The sequence below is a fragment of the Lathamus discolor genome, chromosome 3 (genome assembly GCF_037157495.1).
Source record: "Lathamus discolor isolate bLatDis1 chromosome 3, bLatDis1.hap1, whole genome shotgun sequence".
Lineage (NCBI taxonomy): Eukaryota > Metazoa > Chordata > Aves > Psittaciformes > Psittacidae > Lathamus > Lathamus discolor.
In genome coordinates, this window is record NC_088886.1 from 61,331,734 (window position 1) to 61,349,468 (window position 17,735).

A 17,735-nucleotide genomic window follows, 5' to 3' on the forward strand; every position below is an offset into this window, starting at 1 on the left:
AGTAAATGACAGGTTTCTTTTAGTTTTAAAATCTTAAAATTTCTGTTTGATCATTAGGTGTTGCTAAATGTGTGATAGGTAAATTAAAACAGAATTTGCAGGTAAATACAAATGTAAATCTTGACTTACCTGATTGATAAGCCCCTGCTAGGGAGAACTGAAAAAGGCTATATTAGGGTCTCCAAGAAGGAAGTTACACATCTTTGGATCCAGTGTAACTGAGGTGCCTGTGCTGTTATGGGCATAGGAAAACACACTTCCTCTCCAGTCTGTTTGAGGTCATTTTGTTGTGTAGGAGAAAAGGTGATAAGAAAATGACCAAGAATTGCCTGAGTGTGTAGGCTTTGCAAGAAGAAAATATGTTTCTTCCTTTCACAGTGATCTGTGAGGTCCTGGGAACACTGTGCAGCTCTATCACCATGTCTGCAGGAGTTTCAAAGGCATTGAGGGGCAGATGAAACCCCTTTCTTCAATGTCACAAATGAACTTGCAGTTCTATGAGTAAGATTTAACAAGGGAGGTGCTTTCTGTCACTTGGCACTGTCTTGGAATCTCTTTAGAAACATGTAACTGAAGAACTCCCATTCCAGTAAGATCACTGAGAAAATGTTTTTCAACTTTCTATGTATTAAATGCTTACACCTTCTAATATGAGAGAGAATTTCATCAAACATTAGAGGCTTTGAGCCCTTTGTGGCACTTCTGATTGTCACAGACAATTCTGCTGCATCGGAAGGTTGTTCTTTGGGAGGGGACAAGTTTTTATTAAACAAAGTCTGCCTGAGCTGGCTAGCAGGAAAAGGAGTCCAAATGGCTACAGTGACCTTTTTGACTCTCGGTCAAAATAGTCTAGTATATAACTAATGCAGGCTTGCAGATCTGTGTGATTTTTTCAGATAGCAGCTATCACATAATTAGATGCTGTAGACAGCTTGCAGTATTGGATAAATCAGACGCTTTTCTGTGCAGGCTCAGAAACTTCCATAATATTCCACCCTTCAGTTGTAAAATTACAGGCTTCTAGAAACAAATTATTAAGTGCATCTCCTGGTAGGTTCTCGTAATAGGTACTTTTTTTTCCCCTCTGTACGTGAGTCAATTAGAGCAGCATCTTCCCTGTACTCCAGGCTGGTAGGTGACAATGGACTGATCTGGTGGTGAGCTCATATCATGTTCAAATATAGCAACATCTTGATGATATTATGATGATTACCACTTTGCAATTGGTATGTCTTAACTCAGCACAGGAACATAACATTCTTAATGAGATAGAGCAATAATTTGCCTGTCACAAAATGATCTTTTCCCTCTAAATGACAGTGTGTTACCATCACAAACATATGTCCCCATCTACTAAAACAGTAATAAATACAGGTCTGGCATTACCATATTAGATATTTATGCCATTTGATGAAGTGTAGAACTTCATCTGGATTAAAACTGATCATATAATGCATGGATTCTGGTGTTAGTTAAGGCTGTGAGGATATCTCTTTTTTTGCCTGGAACTATTCAGGAAATAGCTGGGGCAAATGAAGAGACTAGAAGAGCTAGTTACTGCAGCCTTAATGTGAGTTGTTGTAAGCAATTCCTCTTGGAAACTCTGAGCAATTGTTCATGTAAGGCTCAGTTTTGTCCTCCCTCTTTAGGCTCTGAGCCCACAAACTTATGTGAGTTTAATTTTAAGCATGTGGTCCTGTGGGCTTCAGTGGGGCTACTTAAGCCTGAAGTTAGGCACATGTGTAAGCATTTTTAGAATCAGAGCTGTAGGAGAGATTCCCAGTTATTGTGATGGGAGTTTTGCCTGAATGCAGATTGAGCCCATGTGTTACAAACCCCATTCCTGACACTCCAGTTGGACTGTTATAAGTAGGGAGAAGTTAATTCAGTGAGATAGATGCCTATTGCAAGTTCCTCTATACTCATCAGAGGAAAACTGCTTTCTTCCTGCTGAATTTCCTTGGTGTTGTAGGTTTAACTTTACTTCATTATACATGTAGTAGCTGATCTATAGCTTGTTATCAGTATTATCTAAACTCTGTGCTGTTGGTTCTGTATTATTTTGCTTACTATCAGTGTGACTGAAGAGACAGTACAAATCTTCAAAGAACACATTTTATTAATCACTTTGTGAATTGTTTTGTAACCACTGTATCATTTTAAAATGCACTGAATTTCTTTGCTGTGCTGTGAGTTTCGGTCGTTTTCTTACAAGCTCAATGAGGATGACTTTGAATGCTTAAATAGGGTAAAACTATTGACCACTCGGATGTTTAGAGTTAGAATTAGTGAAACTGAATGTTAAGGTGCAAGATTTCATCTATTTTGTGTGTGGTACATGAGAGCCTGTGCACTACTCTTCAGCAGTACAACTTCTGTGGACAGGTAGAGGGTAGCGGTTGAGGTAGATACAGGACTTTGTGACACATCTTAGCCAGTGCACTGGCGTTCTAGTGTGGACTGTCACTACAGGACTGGGTATGTTTTCTTACATCTTCCCCATGTATTTCCTGTTGGAATGCAAAAACTCATCTGAGTCTGGGCTTCAGCATGTACTAGTGTGGGGCACGTGCTCATCCAGCTAGAGCCTATCTCTATTTACAGGGAGCGGTATATGTTATGGTATTTTAAAAGGCTCTCCAGTTTCAGAAGATGACAAAGTGGCTTTAGCCCCACAGGTACTACCCCAGTGTGTGGCTGTTAAAAACTAGAAATATGTGAGAAATACAGAAAACTCATGTGACTCACACTAGGCTGTCACACTGGCTCTGTTGCAGAATGCAAGGTCAAGAAGGCAAGTGGGAGTCATGAGGTGATGCCATGTACAATTCCATATGGAGGACTGGGGAAAAAGCAGAACATGAAATACTTGTCGTGCTTGATAGGAAGTCCTCTTGAATAGCATTTATTTTTCTACCCACATTTGCATGCTAACATGGAATGTATTTGGTGGGATAGAACAGAGTCTTGGGTGGCTCAGTCTTTTCAGTATTTAACAGTGCTGTAGTCTTGTGTATCTCAGATTCTCTTCCATCTGTTTTAATACTGTTTTCCTATTAGTAACAGCCCAGCTTACAGTAGTGGTACTTTCTGAACGGTACTAAAGTAGAATAGGTTCAAACCGGTGACATGGGAGTGAAAAACTGTGTTTATCTATGGCTGGATGCTCTGTCGGCAGAGTCTTTCCAGGATTAGCACTTTTTACCAAAGGCATTAGAATCACTGGAATAATTCTGATGTAAACTATGTTTGGATCATTCTTATTCTAACGCCTCATCAGCCAGAGTAATATGATGAAAAATGTCACTAGTCACTTTCGCTGGGAAGATTAAGACAGTACTTGTTAAAGTGATTGGAAAACCTCAGATGTGTGTGGGACAAAACCTATTCCATTTTGACTGAAATGCACAAAGAATCTCTAAGCTGTTCAAGGAAGGCTATGATCCAAAGTGCCAAAATGGTACATTATTAATTTTGAACAAATATGTATTAAAAAGCACACAGAAGGTAAGTAATATAGAGCAGATGGAAAATATTCCTTTATTCATGTTACTTGATTATTTCTTGTTACATGGCCATATTTGTATTAATTTTGTAAGCCAACCATTTTGTTTTGAAACAAAATCACAACTCTTACTTGACATAATTTCTGTTACACTGAGACGAAAATGCACGTAAGATTGTACATGGCAAGAACTTCTTTTAGAATACCCCAAAAGGTAGATTCGTACGCTTTGAAAAACAGAGGAAGAGAAATGAAATGCAGAACTGCATCGTTGAGCCTAAAGTTCTCTGTATTTGGGTACTTTTGCTTCTGATACTACAAGCGTGTTGACTGAACGCACAGACTAGTAATTAGCATGTAGGAATGAACCATCTCTGAGCTATGTAACATTTATGCTTGGAGCATAAATGTCAGGGATAATTAGCAAGATCGGTGCAGCAAAACTTTTACATCTGTGAAAGCTGAAACAATTGACTTTTTAAATGATACCATGATGGATACTAAAGTTCCTGGGAGTTTGAAAGTCCCTGTTGAAACAGGCATTGACAAGTTCTTGTCTGGATTCAGCACACCACCTGCTCAGCAGCACACTGTCATTTTAGAGCAATTGCCCAGCAAACTTTGAAACTGCTGTCACAAGAGATTGCTAAAACAGAGGTAGCTCTTTAATTTGTCTGCCACTTTTTCCTGTCACTCCTCCTGCACTTTCTGTTGAGTGCAAGGTTTAGCTATTGCATCTGAAGTTCTTCCACGTATTTCTAGAGGTCGGGTTGAGGCCATGTTGCCAATTTGTCCTACAGTGTTAAGGGAAGTTTTAAATAAAACCAGTCTGTTTGCACTTCTTTTACTTGTACAATTTAATATAGAGGATTGGGAATTATTCCTCCTATAGCTGGGGTAATTATTTGGAATATGTAGCATAGAATGAGTTTAACTAGAGATGGTGATTTGTCAAAATCCAGCTGTTTCATAGGAATGTATGTGTGTGTATGTGTTTGTGCATATATGTATGTGTGTGTATATATGCACATAGTGTTTTCCCACTTGTACATATATATATATGTGTATATATATGTATTTTATATATATATATATCTAAAGAAAAAAACAACCACCCAGCTGTATCTAAAATACATCTGCTTCAGACTGGCCAGTAGTTGATGTTCTGTCCAGGTACAGGTTCTTGCTGTGGAAATGTTCTGTTTATGCAAGATGAAAAGGCTCCAGTGCTAAGTTTGAGAACAACTTAGCTCAGACTTCCAAGTGGCCAGGATGCTCAGCTGGGATGTGAGAGGAGGCTAAAGGAAGAATTAGAACATGCTTGCGTGCACTGTGTTTTTATAGTGGCCACTGGTTTGTTCAGACAGGAAACAGTGAAGCATTTTTGAAGCCTTAGAATTTTCATGAGATGGGAAAACTTTTCTTCGTAGTTCTAGGTCCAGGAAGTTTCTTGCATGTTAGCTACTCATGTGTGATGCTGGAGGCAGGAAGGCAAAAACATAATTCAATTTTTCGTACCTCTCTTCTAAAAGGCTTTATTATCTGCTTGCTTTTTTTTCCATGGGCCTTTCCAAGCAATAAAATTCCTTGTTATGATTCTCTCAGGGCAGAGTGGAGGTATAAGGCAGCTATGTCAGACAGCAACTTCTGTGCCAAGAAACAGAGAAGAGTTGTTTTAAGGCCATGATAGTTATGCAGGCATCAGACTTCCATGTGGTTAGTACTCAGTGGGTATCCTGAGATCATGAGCAAGGAGTAGGAGGAAACGTCTGTGTCTATTAGTCTTATAAAGGGAATTTAACTGTGGCACATATTGCTTACTCTACGATTGAAATTGAGTGTAAAATTCTGAATTACAGCGACTCGATCAGTTAAATGCTCTTCCTGCTAGAGAATGGCTTCTGCTGTCTGCATCCCATCACGATTGGAAGCTGCATTGGGAGGAGGCAGCTGAAGTGCATCATCACATGGATGGGGTTTTGTTTTCTCATTCCTTACACCTAATTTTCATATTTAGCTGTCAGACTTTTTGAGGGTAAAGTGGGCAAGAAAAAATCCCCACTTGTAGGATTAGTTTTAGATTTCAGTGGAACAAAAATTGCATTATGATTTTCACCATCATTTAATTCCTTCGAGTGAGTAGTTGTGGAAGTGCAAAATACGAAGAACTAAGTATGATATATACATTTAAGTGATGGGAGAAAAACTTCTAACATACAGAGTTACTAACAGTTTACACATTTGACTGTAGGGGGAGTGAATATTCATAATAGGAGAAAATTCACAATGTAAAATGACGTTAGTAGCTTCTGACAATCTGTAGCTGTCAAAGAATGAGCACTGGCACATTAGTAAGGAGCTTAAAAGCAGTTCCGAAGTCTAACATCTTAGTAACTATAAAACTACAACTTCCACATGAGTCATATTTTTGAACTCCAAACTATCTTATAAAATTTAGCTAGAACACATTTTTATTGACACAAATGAGTATATTAATTTCCATAAGATATTATCTCTTACCATATATTTAATTCAGATTCTCTTTCTACTCCCACTAAAATAATTGCTTACAATATACAGACTTGATTTTATATGGCTAATTAGAGCAGTGCATGGAAAAAAATAGGTTTGCAGGTAATACTGAAATTAAATATGTTAATCTGTACCTCAGTGCACACATTTTGTATGAGCTTTAATTTGCTATATAAATTACAGTTCTGCATGTAGAAAATGCCCTTGAAAGAATGTCCTCCTATTTTTTGAATACTAATACCATAGGGAAACAAATATACAAAGCCTTCAGCTATAGGCTATATTTGCATAAATTAAGGCAAGTAGTCACTATGAATATCCAACTGAAGATACACTTTTAAAAGATACTGTGCATATAGTTGCTAGGACTTTGTGCATTTAAGATTTCCATTTAGTTACAATATAGCAGCCTTTCATGATAAGCAAGTAAAATTTGAACAATGAGGCATAAATAGGATAATAAATAGGCTATAGTTTATCACGTAGAGCACCGAGCAAATAATTGGAAAGGCTCTGAGCTCATTTCTGTACACTGGAGGCAAGTGCCTCCTGTACTGGTCTGCTTTATGGGTTTAGTCTAGCAAAAGTTGGTCTGGTGCTCTCAGTGTAGCTGCCCAGTGCAGTGTATGTGTTTTGTGACATGACTGCAGTGACATGTGCAATTCCCCACATAGATTCTGGTAAGCTCAGCTAAAAGCCGAGGAACTTTGGCTTCTTCAAACCCCTCCTTGCTGTTCAGAAAACTCTGCTTCCATGTGATTCTGTTAAGATTCACTAATGATGGGGAGGAGGCAATTACAAAATCTGTGAGGCAGAGTATGGCCCAAATTCTAATTACAGCTGGTTAGTAAGAAAGGCAAAGGGGCAAGGGGATATGTGTGACACTTTTACACTTTCTTCATAGTTAGGGTGGTCAAAACCTTCTCTTCTGTTTAGGCAATGGCAGTATATGCAGCATTGGGATCAAATCTTTAAATGTGTCCAACAACCTAAATCCTTTCCGCTTCTGGCTCAGGAACAGTATCTCTACTGGAGGTACGTAGCCACTGCATGTTGTGGACATTGTGTGGCATTCAAACTGCATCACTGAAAATCTTTATTTTGAAAGAGCATCATAATTAACTTTTATTTCCAGTAGCTCTGTATCAGTAATAAAGGTCTTACATGCTCTTGAGAACAGTGTATCACTGGTCAGAAAGGTTTTGATGAGTCTATGACTTAGATGTTTAATAGCATTAGAGTATTAACATTTGGGCCATATGTTATATCTTCCTTTATCATCTTAAAAGGCAGCAGTATATGCTGAGTCTTCCCACTAGCTTCACAGTAGAAGAACAGAAAACTCAGAGTTAATTTAACCTTCAGACTGTCAAAGTAAAATAAACAGTTTTTAAAATGAAAATAGCCTGGAATAGTTCACAGTGAAGAACTTCATTTTTTATTCATTCTCTTCATACAAGGTGAAGATCATACAAGTGAATGTCTAATATTGTCCCTCTCAGGGAGTGTCTTTCACAGTATCACCTAGAATTAATGGTTTCATGGTGGTGAACAAGCCAGAGAAAACTGTTCCAGAATCTGATATTTTGTAGTGACAGGACTATTTTTGGATAAAGATTCTCCCCCTGAATTTTCTTAATTCTATGTAATGCTATTAGTACAATTAAATAGTGACTTGTACTTTTTGGCAAAACAACCCTTCAGCAACAGCTTTCCAAGAAGATTATTTTAATTGCCCATTGCTACTTGCAGTTATATGGGAATTGGTATAGCGTGACAATCTCCTCCTTTACTAGAAGAAAAAAGTACGTTGCATAACCAAATGTCACCAGCTCTGACCAAATACATGGCAGTATGAGCCAAAGCTTTAGTTAAGAGAATTGGTATAAGTACAGTCTAGTGGTATTTTTATCCATCTTTAAGCCATGGTCAGAAGTTTATGTGACACCTTTTTACCTGTCTTTTCCATTACTAACCTAGTAAAAGCAACTTAGACTATGTAATGATGTAAGGTTTGAAGAGAAATCCTCCACAGGAAGAAATCTGACCCAGAAGTATTCTAAGAGTCCTGTTGGCCAGGCAATTTTTAGTTTTTCTTTCCTAGAAACATGGCGGAACATGTAGTTGAAGTTTACAGTCTTCAGAGCCATTTAGCATGGAAGACCATCATATGCAATTTCAAGATGCAATGAAAATGAACAGTTGGAGTGGTCAAAGACAGCCTGTTTGCTAGCAGTTACATTGATGAGTTAACTATGTCTAGAGGGAAACATGACAGCTGGATGACAAAGACTACAAAAAGGTCTAAGAGAGCTTCCCAGATTGGTTTATCTTATGAAGACATTGGCAAGATTTCCTGGATGACTCTGCAGGTGAAACCAACCAGCTCCATACAGGAGCTATAGAAATCAGGGGAGTTCATGCAGTCTTTGAGTTTACTTGTACTAAGAGCAATGTAATTTTCTTCTGCCTGACAACTATCAGCTAAGATCAAGTGAAACTTAAAATGGAATAATTTCCTGCAAGAGCTGCTAAATTCTGTCAGTCTTTCTTTGGAACACTGGGGGGCAAACCAGGGATGTGCTGAAGATCCGTATTGCAGGATGCTCTCTGGATGGAATCTATGTAGATGCAATACTAGAAAGCGTGGTTGAACAGAACATGGAATGTATAGGGATCTCAAGAATCAGCTGGGGGAGGAGAGGGAGAAAGGAAGGAAAGAAAAAGCAGACATTAATAAAGGCTGTTCCTGCCTTTTTAGATCATAGGTTTTTCCAGATACTGCACCAGTCTCAGCATCTCTGAATTAGTGTTCCATTGAGGTGAGAGCATGTCTAATTCATTACTAAACAATATTTTGAATGGAAAGGCAAGTAATTAAACCCACAGTTGTTCATCTGCATGTTTAAAGATGAAAAATACCTGTACTAAAAGATGCTGAGAATAGCACACTAGAATCTGCTTTTTCTGACTAAGATTGCTGCAGGGCATTAAAGCCAATCACAACACTTGCATCTGATACAGGGTCCTTTTAATTAATTAGTCAACAAAGGTCAGGTCTTGAGTCAATGCACCAGAGCCATTGGGCTGGACTGGACCTGATCTAATTATTCCCAGTCCTACTATCAGGCAGAGATTTTTTGATAATGACTTCCAACAGTGTAACAATGATAGAGCTCACAAAGAAGAGGAAATAAAAGATAATTCTTGGAAAACAAATCCGTTTTATATCGACATGTATTATAAGGTGAAAGCTGCAAGTACCATTTCTTAAACCAATCAAACCCCTGCTTTTTGATTTTTACTATCCCACTGAACTTTTCCATTGGCTCTGACTGTGAAGGCTATTGTTGACATAATTTTCAAACTGTCCACATTAAAAGGACCGTCACTGCATTCAGCCCCTAATGCACTCTATGTCACACACACTGACAGTCACTCACTTGGACTGTTGAACTTATTTTACACAAAATAATGAATCATCATACTGAGGCTACAGAAGTAATTCTGAATCTGTCACACACTGCTTCCCACCTTTGGGCCTTGGCTCAGGAGAGGTCTGTGTGGCAGTGAGGAAGGGCAGAATGGAGCAAATCTTGCCTTTCATTCTTTTCACCTTTATTCATACAGATTGGAACAGCTGTTTATCTCCTTCAGAAGCTCTAACTCCTGCTCTTCCAGCTTGAAGGTTCACATGGAATCAGTTTTTTCTGCTGTCACCTGCTTTGGAAAAATGTGCTGAGCCCCCAAGTTTTAGGGTTTAAAAAAACTGGGATATGCATTAGGTAAAAAAAGTGGAAATGCTAAAAAAAGAAAAAAGGTAACAGCAACAAAACAACCCCCAAACTAACTTTGCTGGTTACTGTCAATGGGATGAGATACATGCAGATACTTCAGCTGTGGCTTTGCTGCATAAGTTCTGGAGTGGGTAATATGTGAATCGCCATCATGTAGTACTATGGTTTAACTGCCATGTATATATGTAGATTTTTAATATCAAAGTTTTGCTGTATAAGTGTAAGAAAACTTTGGAAGTCATCAGACTTCTCTTTTTTATTACAATTGTTTTAAGTTAAAACTAAACTCTGCCCCAAACTGATGTAAAAACATCATAATTACATTCCTGGTTGAGTCCTTACATGCCAAGTTATATCCTGGTGTCGAGGTACAAATATTTAGCTATTAAGAGTTCCAGTAAGCCCTCCTTGTGACTTGTAGATCAAACAATGACATGTTTAAAAACCTTTCCTTTTGATTTCAGTTCCCCCGTCTTGCCGTGATCATGACAAGTAATATACCCATATGTCTGGCTTCTGTGCAAAGCATGATTCTACTAGCTTTGTTCAGTGGAATTACTATTTTTGACCAGATATTTTAGTGTTAAACTACGGTTAATTCCCATTTAATTAGACAGTGCAACTGTACATGTTTTATCAGAATAAAATATAACTATATATTTTATTAGAAAATGCTGAGCATTGATGAGAAAGTGTTGAATATGCCAGTTTCAGATGTTTTCCTGTGAGGAAAATGATTTATAGGCTGCACTGTGGGGGAAAGGATGGAGACTTGTGCCAGCCACAAAGAAATGCAGGTTTCTACTGGGAAACGCAGGTTCAAGTGTCAGCTCTGGTGACACTGTAAAAAATACTCCTCAGATTTCCTTTTCAAAATCCCCACTGGTCTTTAGGATATGGTTTTGGCATAAGAATGACTGTTGATGAAAGAGCTGAAACCTCAGCTCTTCAATGAGCCTGACTGTAGGTTAGAACAGGGATGGAAATACACTTTTGCCTGGCATCTAGGATCCTCATTTGAGTCCTCCTTTGTCATGATCCCATATCCAGCGTGAATACTCTGAGCACTTGGTGGGTGTTTACTCTAGGTGTCTGTGGCCTCCTCCCTCCGTTTCATAAATATCACTCAGGACAATCGTCTGATTATCAGTTTTCCTGCTAAACCTGGATGTGACGTCCTTCAGAGTGCAACTCTTGTTCTGTTTTTCCCTTGATCTCCATTTTGAATTCAACAACGTTATTCTGCAGATGACAACACCCATCTTTGTCTTCTTGTCATTGTGGTCCTTTCATTATTTCACATCTCACTCAGCAGTCATCGTGTCCTTTGGTTGACTCAATTTCATCAAGTTGAGAATAGAAATGAGCTCAACCAGAACTCTTCCATCTGCCGCTTTGACTCAAGTCTGAATGTAATTCAAGTTATGAGTGACCATAAGGTGTGCTTTAAACTCACATTGAACCAAACTTGTAATAGCTAGCTTTCACCCTAAATACATCACTTCCATCAGAAATAGAATCCAAATCTCCATTAGTTTTTTAATTCAGTCTCCCTTATTAATGGCATCTTTGACTCCTAAGCTTACAAACCCATAAGGCTGAGAATCCCTAGTCCTCTTCCATGGTCTTTGTACTGCCTAGCAAGAGGAATTTTGGTTGATATGAAACTGGTTTGTGTGCCTCAGTACTTGCTTTGGCTCATGGCTGTTCTGTACTTACAGCCATAGGTTGTGCTTCAGTGATCCAGAGCTCTTCTCTGTTGTTAAAAGCTCTTCTCCCAGCTACATGGTATGGATCTGTATTCTGTGCAGTGGGATAAGTTCCTCTTTCACCAATAAAACAATTCCCTACATGCCTAATAGAACAATCAAACCTTCTTCTTTCTTGCTCTCCAGGTGTGTGGTATCATAAGCTTGGTTATTGCCCTCCTTGTCAAGCTGGGGAGAAAACCTGCTCGTTTTATGTTGAATAGCTTAACTGCTTTTGTATGTATTGCATGCTGTTTGCCCATGATATGTTTGTGTGAATGATGACATATCAAACCGTGTTACATGTTTATATAGTGCTGTACATTGATTTAATAACTAATTTTAAGCACTTGTTTACTATCAGTGCATAAGGAAAGATGAGGGAGATGTGTTTGCCACAAAGGAGTGAGATGGTTGCTGATGAGTGAAAGCTCACCAAATTAAATAGATGGAAATGCAGCTTGCAAATGACCATAAACAGGAGAAAATAATGGGGGTTTTTGGTTTTCAATGGCTTCTTTTTGGATTGTCTAGTGTTGAAGTTTCTGTTCTATAGTAAAATACAAGCCCTTCATCAAATGGTAGTTGTTAAGATGGATCTAGAATCTGAGCAAAGCAATTAAAATAGAGGGTGTCTTGTACTTTGGCTATAGGACACTTAAATATTGCATATAGTGAAAAGTTCTCACTCACTGCAATTGTTCAGTGTCTGAGATCACTTGTTCAGGGCTACAGAGTATTAAATTATATCTACAGATAACTGTATGAGTCTTGATCCTATAAATATTTCTATGAGTTACCCCACTGAAGTAATTTCTTCCTAAATGGTTACTACTTAATGCTTTCAAACATTGTAGAGGCTGTATTATGAAAAGTTACTACTTACAGGAATACTTTTCCATTTCCAGTGTGTAGTGTCCACTGCCAGCCTACGCAGCAGCTTGAGGAAGCGGTGTAACTGGTGTCTCCTATCTTGTTTTGCAGTGTGTGAAAAATCCCAGTCCTGGGAGAAGCACTAATTAATGCCAGAGAAATCTGCAGAGTGGGACCCTTGTGGGAGTAGCTAAATGAGGGTAAACTGAGTATTAATCTTGAATGTATTACTTTATGTCTACCAATTACAGCCTGGCCAGCAGTTCATGCTTGTGGCACTTAACTCTTCATCTGTGTGGAGTGGAGACTGAATTGTGAGGTGTTGGGCCATGTCCTGAGCCTGAGCAGAGCCATAAGGGGCTCCATCAGTGAGCAGGTTAGATGCTTACACGCATAGCTAGCCTTATCCTTCTGAATCGCAAACTGGTTTGGATTGGAAGGGGCCTTAAAGCTCATCCAGCTCCAACCCCCTGCCATGGGCAGGGACGCCTTCCATTAGAGCAGATTGCTCCAAGCCCCTGTGTCCAACCTGGCCTTGAACACTGCCAGGGATGGAGCAGCCACAGCTTCTCTGAGCACCCTGTGCCAGCGCCTCAGCACCCTCACAGGGAAGAATAAAGGAGTGATGGATGGTGCAACTGACAGACTAAGCAGAAGCTCCAGGTGCACAGCTACCCCAGGCAGACCATCTCCATCTTTGAGGGCCTTACCAGGCAGTAACACAGAGGAAGCTTGCCCTGTTCCCTGGACAGCTCAGCAGAGCATTTCCTAGTGGAGAGCTTGACCTTGTGGGATGGTCACCAAGCAGGAAGGACACTATGGTTAGCCCAGGCCAAGCCTGAGCAGCAGAGCTTTGTACGCACCCACCAGGAGGGACAGGGGATGGGGTGCGGGCAGGCGGCTGCTGGCGGCTGCAGCCGCTGCACGGGCAATCACGCATCCCCCTCTCACTGCTGATTTGCAAGAGCAGATTAATCAGAGCACGCGGCTTGATGAAATTTGCTGTTATTGTGCCCATTTTTAGCAACATCTTTTATTATCTTCATTATTCATTTACAGGGGACCGGCATCAATTATGCAAATGAGTTCACAGACTTTGCAGATTACTTCATTTGCCGCTATTGTTTGTGGAAATTTAATTATTAAATATTATTAAGCTTGCGTTTTCTTCAATTTTCCGAGGCTTAGTTTCATTTGATTTTTCCTCCAGCTGCTCTCGTTTCCTTTCAGTGCCAAAACAGCTCCTCATCAAAGCGGCTCTGGCATGTGAAGACCAAATAAAATCTCCTCAATTTAATAATTTTGATGTTAGTCCCTTGTTCTCAGCTGCTTGCTCAAAGCAATGCAGAGAGAAACGCAGAGCACATTCAATTTAATGAGTAGAAATTGAATTCAAGTTTGTTCGGAATTGACTTCAATTAAGCAGAGTCTTAATGATAAATTAATCTCTTTTCTTTATTCCCTAGAATTTGTTTTTCAAAGTAGGAAATTGGACTACATTGAAAGACCAAATAAAGAATACCAATTTTAACTAGATTATGGAACCGATAGCAAAATTTAATTCTTTATAGTAACGTACTTGGACAAATAGCATTCACTCTATGGCATGTGTTATAATTTATATTCATTGTTACCACTCACACTTTCATGGCATGGATAAAATGGCAGTTGAATTAAATATGGGCCTGTAATAGACTTCAGAGTTTTAATCTTTATTAAGAAACCCTAATTGAATGCATAATTAGCTTTTCAGGGGCTAGGAAACTCAGTTTAATATCTATGTGGGCTGAAAACATGGATCAGGCATTTTTTTAAGAGCATTTTTTATGAGTTTATTTTTTAGGAGAAATAATCTTATAATGTGGCTTGTATCAAAAGCCCTATTTTCATTTCACTGCAAGAAGCTGTGTACAGAGGAGCAGTAGCAAGCTGCTCTGTGCACCTTTGAATGCCCAAAGACAGCCCTGGATCAGTGGTGGGTACTGCAGCCTTCTTGGAGCAACTCGTGATACCTTGTGCCTTTCCTTGTTGAAATGCAGAGGCAAAGCAAGTCAATGCTTGAGAAGAGCGGTGGGACTGTGGTCTTTGCATTGTGTGTTACAGCTCTGCCACGGTTAGGCACCTCAATACCGTCATTACTTTCCTCTGTTCCACTGGTATGACCAGCACAGGCTCTTTATTTTGCCATTTCAGAGAGCAGGGCATGTTTTCAGGAACGGAGAGTGTCGTGGGTGCCTGCTCTAGGTTTTCAAAGGTGATCAGGCATCTTTATCTTGTCTTAAGCTGGTCAGCTCATGCCATTGAGAATCCTTGACATTTTGACCCTTTACCTCTCATTGAAAGAAGAGAATCTGTATTGGTGTTTATGGTTGACCCTATAGGAATAGTGTTAGATGAGGGATACTTCAAGCCAATCCTGTAGACATCATATTTATGGTCAACGTGAATAGAAAATCCATTCATAGTATAAGCATTTTAGAACCATTGTGCACACATTCTGTCCAGTGATGTCTCAGGCATTGGAGACGTTTACACTCGGGAGGTTCAGGGGGGTATCACATTCCCTGCTTTGTGCTTGAGTGAAGAGAGTGGATAAGTTTTGCCGGCTAAGGAATGTTCAGTCTTCTGCCTTACCTACACAAATGTTCTTTGGTTTCCAGGCACTGAGGAGAGGTATATACTGCTTTTTAAATAAGAAGTAATAAATGGAACAATTTCCTTTAGACACCTTTTACAATCTGCACTGGACTTGTGAGCACCTCCCACTGTGTGTCCACCACTGGTATGTTTCTGTTTCCCTGGAGTTTCCTGTTATGTTTTCCTGGTGGAAAGGGTCCAGAGCCTGCCAACAGATTCTTTGCATGGCGCACAATTGAAAATATTTATTAAGGCAATATGTTTGTTTTTACAGATCTGGGAGATTAAGTTTTATTGCTTTAAAGGATACCCATGTTCTAAAGTGTATGGGGCTCTGAAGGTTTGCTTTCTGTTGTCTGAATGAATTTCCTGTAAATATTGTTCTCTATTTGGCAATGGGATCAGAGTTTTTCTAGAAGTGATAAAGGTTTGTTAATCTAAAGTGTCTATGTATTCTACATTTCAGAACTGCAGTTATTTAGAAAGAGATGGAGTAAATGTCTTTTACAAGAAGCTGCAGTTGTGGTTCATATATTGCTGTGTTCTTCCATGTAGGAACCAATCCATGTGTTCCAGCAGACATAGACCAGGTTTACAAAAATATTAAGGTGCTCATGGTCACAGGAAGCCTTGTAAAGGTGTGAGATGTCAAAGCTCCATCAGTATTTACAGCCTGTATGTCTGATTAAACCTGGTTTTAGGGATGACTCTGTAGGTGTCACACACAGATACACATACACACGTCACAAAGATAGGTGAAATTACAAAGCATCTACAAAGAAGTCATTAAGGTAGTGTTCCTGTTAGAAATACCTATGCTATAACAGCACTGTGGTATTCCATATTCCTTTGTATATCACTGATTCTCCTATCAACTTTTTCAGTGCACAAGCATTAAAGGGTTTTTATTGCATATAGATCTTACAAGTTTACTTTAAGGTTTGACCATTAAATGAAGATCTTTCTATCTATTTGTCATCATTTGCAGTAATGGTTCTGTAGTTAGGTGCCTGCTTTCTGCAGTCCTAATGTTGTCTGATTAGACTCTTGCTGGCACCTGTGCAGATCACACTACTATCATTTCCTTTCATCTGAAAAAGCCCTACAAGGCCCTCTATGTGGTACAGTTAAACAGTTTCTCAGACTTGCTTGTCTTATGTACAAAGGAAGACCGTATGTCAAAGCAGCTTTCTTTTTTATCTTAAACTGACTTTCCCCATTTCAGAACTGAATCTGATCTCAGTGAGCATGTCCTTTCTTTTGCCTCTACATTAAGAGTACATTTTCGCAGGAGGTCTGGCTTTGTGGAATCTCTATTGGGCAGGAATGGGATGACTCCATAAGCAAAATTCAGCCAAAGCTTTCCTAGAAAAGAAAGGAGCCATAAGAACAACTTCAGCTAGTGGGCATGTTCTTAGTCTGAGCCACAGAAGCACTGTGCGTGTATTAATATGCCTTTGAAAACAGAAAATTGAGTGTTTTTGCAAGATAAATTTGAGTCGTTTTTGGCTATGCAAATTAGTATAGTAATTAGTAAAGTACCTAGTCTGGTTGGAAGCTCAAACTCCCTTCTTCTTGAGGAAGGGTGAGACAAGATACTGGAAAGGGAGATCAGCTAGTTTTGCTCCTGTAAGAAATGTATAAGGGGGAGAAAAAGATCACCTTTGTTAAATTATCCTTTAGCAATATGGAAGAGCTCTAGTTTGTTGTCTTTACACACCTGCACTATAAATAATGCTCCACTCCTGATGACACTATATATATTATTGCAGAGTTTATTTTCTGGCCATTGCAAAATAATACATTTCTTACAGTCAATACTATACAGCTTTAATTAATTTCTTACTAGACAGTATTGTTTACAGTGCTGCTCTTTTCTACTCCTTTTTCTGCACACTCCTTCATCAGTCCTGCTGGTAAAAGCATGTAGCAAGGGTAAGGCTAAGTATTGAAAAGGTAAGAAATGCCACACTTAACAAAATCCCTTTAAGAGGAAATGCTTGACTACATTGTCAGCTGCTATTTCTGAAGTACAATTGTCATATCACTTCAGATAATGTTGCATTTTGTGCTGCTGAACACTTTGTTTATGACAGAGAGCCTGGCAAATCAGTTACCTGCCTCAGCTTTTCAGTGTGCATGAGCCAAAGGTGTGCTTATGACTGCTGCAGTCTGTAAGCACCAGCCTGTGTTCTGCTCTCATGGTCAGAGGCAAAGCATGGATTTGCTCATCCACCAACATGAGTAGCACCTAGTGGATAATTCTAGAAGTCACAGCTGCTTTACTTTGCAGGTTGATGCAGCGTTGCAGGTGTGATCATCCATATTTCAAGCCTGGTTGATGATCTGGGTGGTTATCCTTAGTTAATTACGTAGGACAGAACAAAGCTCTATTCTTGATGTGTTTTTTATTTTCCAAGAATTGAGAAAACATTTAGACCTTTATTTCCCCAACTAAAACCCACTGTTACTTGTTGATCATGAGTTAGCCACTCTTGTTGCATGATTTGGCTACTTGTCACATACATCAACAAGATTAAGAACATTGTGAGATGTGACTGGCATTTGTAGGATACCTATGCATGCAGCTGCATTAGCTTCAGAGTAAAATGTCATCTCAGAATTGAACTTAAGGCAGCATTG

General features: G+C 39.2%; 1 long non-coding RNA gene across 1 annotated transcript in view; it reads left to right on the plus strand.

Moving 5' to 3' along the window:
- Positions 1-12,649, plus strand: part of LOC136012369 (uncharacterized) — a 63,363-nt gene extending 50,714 nt beyond the window's left edge. The window contains exon 4 of the long non-coding RNA XR_010611686.1: positions 12,567-12,649. This is a non-coding gene — a long non-coding RNA (uncharacterized LOC136012369). The remainder of the gene's footprint in view (positions 1-12,566) is intronic.
- Positions 12,650-17,735: the final 5,086 nt, after the last annotated feature.